The sequence below is a fragment of the Lolium rigidum genome, chromosome 4 (genome assembly GCF_022539505.1).
Source record: "Lolium rigidum isolate FL_2022 chromosome 4, APGP_CSIRO_Lrig_0.1, whole genome shotgun sequence".
Lineage (NCBI taxonomy): Eukaryota > Viridiplantae > Streptophyta > Magnoliopsida > Poales > Poaceae > Lolium > Lolium rigidum.
Window position 1 is genome coordinate 277,972,486 of NC_061511.1, and position 10,397 is coordinate 277,982,882.

The 10,397-nt window shown below is 44.7% G+C and overlaps 1 long non-coding RNA gene across 1 annotated transcript; it reads left to right on the forward strand.

Annotated features, from left to right (window-relative positions):
- The first annotated feature begins 230 nt into the window (after nt 1–230).
- Nucleotides 231–2,357, forward strand: LOC124707833. Its single transcript, XR_007005007.1, has 3 exons — nt 231–285; nt 472–531; nt 2,090–2,357. It is a non-coding gene; the product is annotated as an uncharacterized LOC124707833 (long non-coding RNA).
- The last annotated feature ends 8,040 nt before the right edge of the window (nt 2,358–10,397 follow it).

Genomic DNA, 10,397 nt, shown 5'->3' on the forward strand with positions numbered 1-10,397 from the left:
ATAGATGGTTTATGGTTGAATTCCTTCTGAAATTCAGTGAAAATTGACTGAAATATTGTGTCTATAATTCAGGGGGATTTGTCTTACATTGCTTTCACCAAGTTCTGTTGTTTGTGAAGTTGGGACAGTTTGAGATATCTTCGAAATATTCTAGTCAATTCTCAATGTGGATAGTCATTTTAATTCACCTAGCTATTGTACTTTGCTCGTCTTGCACATACTTGCACAAACTAAGTGATCAGATATATGTCTATTGGCAGGTTTGCATGGTTGATGGCATCATCGGTATGCTCTCAAGATACCTGCCCACGTTAGCTATTGGAAGATACAGTGGTGTAGCCAACATTGTGACCTGTGTGGTCAATAGGTTTCTTGCAAATCCTTTGCATATTGGTATAAATCATGTAAAAAATATTTAAAATAAGTGAAAATACATGTATTTGACATCACAGATTTTAAATGACAACACAGACTTCAAGGTCTGGCTCTGCCACTGGGAAGATATGCAGTCCTCTGTGGAAGTCACAGAAGGTGTAACAACTCAAGCTAGTGACTTGAGCTTGCTTCTTGTACATCTTTAATTATTTCTGTGCTTGCATTATTTCCGGTTGCATCACATAAATTAGGACCACACTGTCTAAACTCTAGCACTGTGCATGTTGCTGCTATTGCATCACATAAATCACCACTTTGTTTCTGTTACGAGTCTTGAAGATGATGATGCATAGTCCATTTTGAGTTTTGAATGTTAGTTATGGTGTGTTTGGTAGCCCGGGCCAACAGAGATTAGCTATCTGCTCTCATACAAGCTGACCCTAGCATAGTTGAGCTCAGGTTTTTTCACGTGTTTGTTAGGTCGGGCCAACGAAGATATGTTGAGTCCATCCGTTGTTTGTTGAGTTGTATGGGTTGAGAATAGCTGAGGGGTCTACAATTTGTACAAAGACCCCTGCATACAAAAATGAAACATGACCAGATCCCTAGACACAAAATTAAAAGCAATCGGGTCCCTGTAAACAGAAAAAAAAGCAATCGGGTCCCTGGCAGCTCCGGTGAGGGAGCTCCGGCGAGGCTTGGGAGCTCCGGCGCCGACCTTGGGGCGGAGGACTCCGTGGCCTGGTCGACCTCGTGGAGAGGATTCGTCTCCATGGCGCGGGATGGCGACGGCGTGACGAATTTTGGCCCGCTGCAGCTCCTCCACGAGGTCCTGCCGGCCGCTGGTACGAGGAGACGCGGCTGGGCTTCTTGCTGGTGCGGCGGAAGGAAGCCGCGGGGCGGCGCGCGCGTCACCGTCGTTAGGGAACGCCGCGGGAGGGGGTGGAGGCCGCGGGAGGGGGTGGAGGCCGCGGGGCGGGCCGGCGCCGGCGTGAGGGAACGCGACGGGGCGGGACAGCGCCGGCGTGAGGGAAGGACGCGACGGGGCGGGACATCGCCGGCGTGAGGGAGGGACGTGGCGAGGCGGGACGGCGCCGTCGGGAGGCTGGCCTTGGCGCCGGCCGGAGGGAAGGAGGTGGGCAGGAGCACGATGGGAGAGAAGAAATGGGGGCAAATGAAGAGAGGAAGAGGTGGGGGTGAGGGTCTGGGTGGGGCGCGGTGCGTACAGTGTTTTGCGGGACGAGTTCGACCGGGATGACTAGAGAAGCTCGATTTGAGCTTCTCTCCTCAACCAGGCTCTGAGGCCTTTTTCGTATGGGTTGGGCAGTGCTGAGTTGCCCCGACCCGACCTAACAAACACAATCTTTGTCTAAAATCTGGGTTGGGAGGAGAATATCTGGGTTGGCCCGATCTACCAAACACGCCCTTAGTATCTGTGTCGAGATTTAGTAACTTCAGTTGATCATGTACTTGTACTTCTTATGATAGATAATTACTCATGTGGGGTCGAATTGCTTGGCAGCTGCATAAATCGCCCCTTAGCTTCTGTTACATGCTGTCTAGTTATTCATGTTCACATGGAATTGCTTCTGTTACCTGCAACGGCATTTGCTCTTTGTGTTATAGCTCCTCTTTTGTCTATTGATCCAGTGTACAAATAATATGCTCATCCATGTGACTACTAACTCATTCTTGCTTATTTGTCTGGTGACAGCTGTTGTGGTGACATAAGTGACCCTCCCGAACCAAAAGAGCATGTGTGAGAGCTTCCTCCCATGCTCTGACACTTCCATTTTGGGACGAGATTGATGCTGCTCCTGATGTGTATATGCATGCCTGTGCTGCTGTTGGGCTGGCTGTGGCCGCCTGCGTCTCGCGCGAGGTTGTTGGCTTAGCTGGCCCGCGGCTTCGACTACCTCCTCGGCGAGTTCACCACGGCGTAACCATGACGCTCGTGCTCGGCTACAACATCTCCTGTGAGTTACTGGTATACCCCTTCGGCCTCTGGCTCCCATGTGGTCTGTGATACCATGGTTGTACTTATGCTATGCTCACTTAGTTTATTATTTCAGAACTTGACATCTGGGCCTGGCTATTAGGGGCCCTGATGTACTATTTCTGGTAATTGAAGATTTTGTTTTCATGGCATGAACTTGCTGTTATTATGTTGCTAGGACCATCAATACCAACTGTTGTGTCGGTATTGTGCCGTATTGATCTTTGTTTGATCTAGATTATTCTATGGTCGGTGGGAGCAATGGATATAAACTTGTGCCAATACAAAGTGCTGATCTTGGCATTTTTTGGTGGTAAAAATCACCATTAAAATTTATAGTAGGTCTTAACTCATTCGCATGTTTATGAAAAATGTTGCCTATTGCTCCGTCTAGGTACTGGCCTGTTACTCATGGTTGAAACTTTGTTGCTCTTTTAGAAGACTTCCTCCATTTCTTGTGATGAATCCGTAAGCGACACTTTTCTTCAATTTCTACCAGTATAGTGGCCATCTCTTATGACCATAAGCGTGATTTAGTGCTATTTATGGTTTACAAGCTGGACATGTAGTTTGTTGTTATGGCCATGTACTTTTTTCCTTGTTATACTTGATTTCTAATAACCAACTTGTTATTGGTGTAGTTCAAGTTCCTGCGTTGTTTGCTCATGGTTTCTCAGTTTTGCTATTCTGGTGCGGACTCTGAGGCTCTCCGAACTGAAGAAGCAGTTGGTCAGTTTTGACTCCCCACAGCTTCCTGACTTGAACAGTATGCGGTATGGATGGCTCTTGTGTTATAGAATTTTTATTTGCCTATGTGTAACTCTAGATAATATGGACTACTTTGCAGAAAATAATCTGTTATAATTGGTTTAGCTTGTTTCTAGGATGGTGCTTGAGATTTGAGTGCACTTCACTGTGAGCTTTGTGAGATTGATGGAGTCTCTGTCAATTGTAGAGATGTGTTAAGGGGTGCTATGTGGGTGCACACTTGTGATCGCGTTTGTAATGTATGCGTGCTTTGCGGTCGTGAAAACACGTATCTTTGTTGGTTTGAAGGTACTATAAGGTATCAGAAACTTGATTCTGTCAACTTTGGGACATATCAATTAATTGTGTTAAAATGAAACTCATGTATTGAAGTACTTTGATTTATCAAGGTGGATGAGTAAATTGTGTTTTGTTTCATTATACGCATACTATGATCAATTTCTGAAATTCATGGTTAAGTTGTGAACCTGTGATGTGCATGATGCAATGCAATTTCAGTTGTGACATTTCCTTTCACCAGCAGGTACCAGCTGTTATTTATATTGTTACGATGCTGACTATTTATTCTTGTACAGTGGAGGAAGAGCATGCGTGGGAGATTCTTCCCATGATATGACACTTCTGTTTTAGAACAAGATCGATGCTACTCCTGATGTGTATATGCATGCCTGTGCTGGTGAGCTGGCCACCTTGCGCGAGGTTGTAGGCTTGGCTTACCCCCTGCTTCGAGTACCTCCTTGGCAAGTTCACCACGCTGCAACCGTGAAACTCGTACGGGTACAACATCTCTGGTGAGTTATTGGTATACCCCTTCAACCTCTGGCTTCCATGTGGTCTGTGATACCACGGCTGTACTTACGCTCTGGTGACCTTAGTTTATTATTTAAGAACTTGACACCTGGGCCTAGTTATTAGAGGCCCTTCTGTAGTATTTCTGGTAATTGAAAATTTTGTGTTAATGGCATGAAGTTGCTGCTATTATTGTTGCAATGGATATAAACTTGTGCTCAATACAACTGATCTTGGCATCTTCTGGTGGTAAAAATCACTGTCAAAACTTACAGTAGTTTAACTCATCTGCATGTTTATAAAATGTTGCTCCTTCTAGGTACTAGCCTTACTCAATGGTTAAATCTTTTAGAAGACTGCCCCCATTTTCTTTTGATGAATCAGTATGGGACACTTTTCTTCAATGCAACCAGTGTAGTAGTTTTGAATTCTCATTTTCGTTATCTGCGTATTCTTAGTTGGCATGAAGAGTTTGTCGTCTCTTATGACCATAAGCCTGATTTAGTTCTATTTAAGGATTACAAGATGGACACATAGTTTGGTGTTATGGCCATGTACTATTTTCCTTGTTATAATAACTAGTGTGTTATTGGTGTAGTTCAAGTTTCTGCGTTGTTTGCTCATGGTTGCTCGGTTTTGCTATTCTGGTGGACTATGAGGCTCTCCGACTGCAGGGACAACCTGATTGGTGATCTGCCCGAATGATTGGTGGTCCTACGGTTTCAACTTTATGTGTCTGCTGCTGCACTAGCTTGGATGATGGGTGTATTCGTCAATTGTTGTTGGAGTTGGTTAGGTACTAGCATGGAGCATGTATGTGCAATGCCTGTTGCTGGCTTGGTCACTGTTTCCTAGATTCTGGAATGCATCCGCTATGGATGTCCTCTGCACCTATGGAACATCTTAAACTGTTTTTTTTACACTGTTTCAACTTGTTTTTTTTATCACTGCTGAACTAAAACTTGTTTCTGTGGAATGTTAGTAATAAAACATGTGTTTCTCATCACCGGAACTTCTTATACTGTTTTTGCTAAATGTGTTTAAACAAATAAAGCGCCAAATTGATTTTCACCAGAACTGTACATTTTTTTGGTGTGCGATTCTTGTCTCCTTGAGACAAACAAGGTCTTGGAATGCCACGAAGTAGACTTGGATTGGCACAACGCTTGTCTGGGTTTAGGTAGATTTGTCTCGCTGCATGGAAGTTGTGAAGTGTTGAATATATGGCGATGCATGAAGCAAAACTAATCTAGCAGTGGCAGGAGGCTTAATGAACAAGAGAGTATACATTGCTATGTTGTGCAAATCTTGTCCTATGAAGCTTGATATTAAAACATCACTATTACTCTCTTTTTAGCTTTGCAACAGGAGTAGATGCAATGTATGTGGAGCTAGCTAGATCTTGCAGCTCACAATTACAGCCCCATTCCTCATAAATTCAGAAAAATATTGAGCTTCGACCATGTATATTATGAAGGGAAAAAGACTAACCACATAATTACAGCCCAGTACTAAAAAAATTCAGTAGTAAGTTAATTAACCAGGCCACATCCACAATTACAGGGCACTAATAAGCCATGACATGCACATGCACGGCAACTCGTTGGCTCATTTAGAGGTGAAATTCATGTCCTTCATTTTCTCTAGTAGGAGTTGTATCTACCGCGTGAACCAATCACGGGATAAGCTCCCAATTTATTGTAATGACACCGCGCGTTTGTAGGCCCTAATTTTATGGAGGCTAAATCATGGCGTCCGTTTTGGTTCATTTTTTCATGGAGTTGTACCGGCCGCGTATTAATAGTAGGGACGAGTAATTATTTAGGGGATGTGTGGGAGAAATATCCCTGCCTTGCGTCATCTTTTTTCTGGAGCTGTACCGGATGGGGCTGGCTTTACCAATCAAGGGGTATGCATCTGACTTACCCAGTTAGTTATGATACACGAAGGTAGGGTAGGTCCTAGTTTTATGGAGCATAAATCATGCGTATGTTCGAGCTTCCTTGTAAACAAGGGGCAATGGATGGAAAGTAAAAAGTAGCGGGAAGCAACCACCAGGCGTTGATAAATGTGACATGTATGGCAACTATTCGCCTCGTTTAGTGGTGAAATCCGTGACGAGAGGGAGAAAATAAGGAGAAATGCATTGGCAATACTAATTTCTTGCCTTGGTAGCAAGCATGCACGTCTTTATCTCCTGGAGCTGTACCGGCCCGGGTTGGCTTAACAAATCACGGGATGTACGCCCTAGTTTTATGGAGAGTAGATCATGTGTCTGTTCGAGTTTCCTTGTAAACAAGAGGGCAGTGGATGGAAAGGAAAAAAAGGTAGCGGCAAGCAACCAGACGTAGATGAAAAAAGTGGCGCCGGGTTTCAAATTTCGAACGAAAACATTGGCCCCCATCGCCGTGGCTATAAATACCAGGAGAGGTGGAAGAGACCGCGTGCGGCTGGCGCGTGCGACCGACTTAGACTTTGACTCTTGCTCGTCGAGGAGAGGAGACCGAGCGACATGGCCGGAGATGCTCGTCGAGGAGAGGAGACTGAGCGCCATGGCCGGAGATGCCAGGAGAGGAGACTGAGCGCCATGGCCGAAGAGGAGATGGCACTCTACTTGGAGATGAGATAACTAGGTACGGTGTGATCTTGTCATCCTAATGGGATTTTTAATTGCGTAGAGATAGGCGCCGGATGGTTGGATCTCTAATGCTTGGTTTACACATTGGACGCAGGAGTAGGTGTGTCGCGGGGATCATCGTCGGGGCAGCACTCGAGGCCGGTCACTTGGTGCCGGAGGCCGGCCAGAGGCTATCACTGTCCTCGGATTCACCAGGTAATTCGTTCGCTCATTAGGTTCCGTTGTGCCGAATCTGCTCACCAACAATGCTAGTCTAGTATATATAGGCCGGGCAAGAAAGCAAGCAATGCGCGCATCTGAAGGAAGCAGATGGTATATGGCGTGAGCCAACGATGCGACAATTAGAGCACGCATCCCTCAATTTGGCTCCACACCCTATAATAATAAATCAGCGCGCACGATCGAATGGATTCCGCGCGTCCCCATGGTCCAGCTCGTTCCGTGGCCCGCCGATCCTTTCACCACCGGCGTCGCCTCGTCGGCGTCGGCGTGCGCGAGGAAAAGCTGCCGCCTGCTCCCGCGTGCTGCAAGGTCAGCTTTTTTTGCTTCCCAAATGAAACCTACTCCTCCTCCCGTGTCACTCCGGGCATAAAACCCGATACCCGAATCCCGAACCCGAAATTCCCGAACCCGAACCCGTGCCAAAGCCTTGTACTGAGAGGGAATGCTTCTCGTGCATCCAAAACCTTGAGCCAAAATCTATGCCATTTGTGTCCACCATAACTACCTACTATGTGGTATTTTCTGCCATTCCAAGTAAATACTTCATGTGCTACCTTTAAACAATTCAAAACTTTATTACTCCTTATTTGTGTCAATGTTTTATAGCTCATGAGGAAGTATGTGGTGTTTTATCTTTCAATCTTGTTGGGCAGACTTTCACCAATAGACTAGTGGCATATACATCCGCTTATCCAATAATTTTGCAAAAAGAGCTGGCAACGGGGTGCCCAACCCCAATTAACTAACTTTCATTAATAATTATCTTGACATGTTTTGCCCTGATTTATCAGTAAGCAACTTAATTTTGCAATAGACACTCCTCCATGGTATGTGAAATGTTGGAAGGCACCCTAGGATTCGGTTAGCCATGGCTTGTGAAAGCAAAAGGTTGGGAGGAGTGTCATCTATAAATAAAACTAAAATACATGTGTAAACAAAAGAGAAGAGGGATGATCTACCTTGCTGGTAGAGATAACGTCCTTCATGGGAGCCGCTCTTTGAAAGTCTGTTTGACAAAGGGGTTAGAGTGCCCACTACCATTCGTTGACAACAACAACAAACACCTCTCAAAACTTTATTTTTATGCTCTCTTTATGATTTCAAAACTTGAAAAGCTCTAGCACGTGATTTAATCCCCGCTTCCCTCTGCGAAGGGCCTTTCTTTTACTTTATGTTGAGTCAGTTTACCTACTTCTTTCTATCTTAGAAGCAAACACTTGTGTCAACTGTGTGCATTGATTCTTACATGCTTACTTATTGCACTCATCATATTACTTTGTGTTGACAATTATCCATGAGATATACATGTTGAAAGTTGAAAGCAATTGCTGAAACTTAAATCTTCATTTGTGTTGCTTCAAAACCTTTTACTAAGAATCTATTGCTTTATGAGTTAACTCTTATGCAAGACTTTTTGATGCTTGTCTTGAAAGTACTATTCATGAAAAGTTTTTGCTATATGATTCAGTTGTTTAGTCATTATGTTTTTGTTAGCAAACTATAGACCATTGCTTTGAGTCACTTCATTCATCTCATATGCCTTACAATAGTATTGATCAAGATTATGTTGGTAGCATGTCACTTCAGAAATTATTCTTTTTATCGTTTACCTACTCGAGGGCGAGTAGGAACTAAGCTTGGGGATGCTTGATACGTCTCCAACGTATTTATAATTACTTATGTTCCATGCTAGTTTTATGACAATACCTACATGTTTTATTCACACTTTATAATGTCTTTATGCATTTTCTGGGACTAACCTATTAACAAGATGCCACAGTGTCAGTTCCTGTTTTCTGCTGTTTTTGATTTCGAAAAGTTGGTTTACAAATATTCTCGGAATTGGACGAAACAAAAGCCCACGGCCCTATTTTCCACGGAGTGTTCCAGAAGACCGAAGAAGAGTCGAGGAAGGCCAGCAGGGGGCCCACACCATAGGGCGGCGCGGGGGGCCCCACTGCCGCGCCAAGGTGTGGTGAGGGAGCCCCCTGGCTCCCCCGACGCTGCCCCTTCGCCTATTTATTCCTTCGTCTCCGAAAACCCTAGCACCGAGAGCCAAAATACGAGAACAGTTCCAGAGACGCCGCCGCCGTCAACCCCATCTCGAGGGGGGGGGGGTTCAGAAGATCTCCTCCGGCACCCTGCCGGAGAGGGGAATCATCACCGGATGGCTCTACATCACCATGCCCGCCTCCGGACTGATGCGTGAGTAGTTCATCCTTGGACTATGGGTCCATAACAGTAGCTAGAGGGTTGTCTTCTCCTATTATGCCATCATGTTTAGATCTTGTGAGCTGCCTATCATGATCAAGATCATCTATTTGTAATGCTACATGTTGTGTTTGTTGGGATCCGATGAATATGGAATACTATGTCAAGTTGATTATTGATCTATCATATATGTGTTATTTATGATCTTGCATGCTCTCCGTTGCTAGTAGAGGCTCTGGCCAAGTTGATACTTGTAACTCCAAGAGGGGGTATTTATGCTAGATAGTGGGTTCATGTCTCCATTGAATCTGGGGGAATGACAACAACCCCTAAGGTTGTGGATGTGTCGTTGCCACTAGGGATAAAACATCAATGCTTTGTCTAAGGATATTTGTTTTGTTTACATTACGCACGAGTACTTAATGTAATTGTCCGTTGCTTGCAACTTAATACCGGAAGGGGTGCGGATGCTAACCCGAAGGTGGACTTTTTAGGCATAGATGCATGCTGGATGGCGGTCTATGTTCTTTGTCGTAATGCCCTAAGTAAATCTCATAGTAGTCATCATGATATGTATGTGCATTGTTATGCCCTCTCTATTTGTCAATTGCCCAACTGTAATTTGTTTATCCAACATGTTATTTATCTTATTGGAGAGACACCACTAGTAAACTGTGGACACTGGTCCATTCTTTTACATCTTAAATACAACCTACTGCAATCATTGTTCTCTTTTGTTTTCTGCAAGCAAACATAATTTTCCACACCATACGTTTAATCATTTGTTTTCAGCAAGCCGGTGAGATTGACAACCTCACTGTTAAGTTGGGGAAAAGTAGTTTGATTGTGTTGTGCATGTTCCACGTTGGTGCCAGAATCACTGGTGTTGCGCACTACACTCCTTCACCAACAATCTTCACGTGATCTTCATCTCCTACTGGTTCGATAACCTTGGTTTCTTACTGAGGGAAAAATCGTTGTTGTAGTCATCATACCTTCCTTTTGGGGTTCCCAACGGACGTGTGCTTTACCGTCACAAGCACCGATCTTCCCCAAACTTGTTGAGGATCATGCTCCCCCAGTTGACTTTGTGATCAATGTCCGGCACTACAACAAGGGATACTATCTTGCAGACGATATCTATCCAAAGTGGGCAACACTTGTGAAGACTATCTCAAGCTCCGTCCTCCCGAAGGAGGTGGAGTTTTTCAAGGAACAAGAAGGTTGCCGAAAGGACGTCGAGCGTGCATTTGCTGTCCTCCAGCAGAGATTTGTTGTAGTCCGGTTCCCCGCTATGACTTGGTCCAAAGATCAGATGTGGGAGGTGATAAACTGTTGTGTGTGTTACACAACATGATTATTGAGAATGAGCGAAAGTATCCGGTTCCTCTGAGCGAA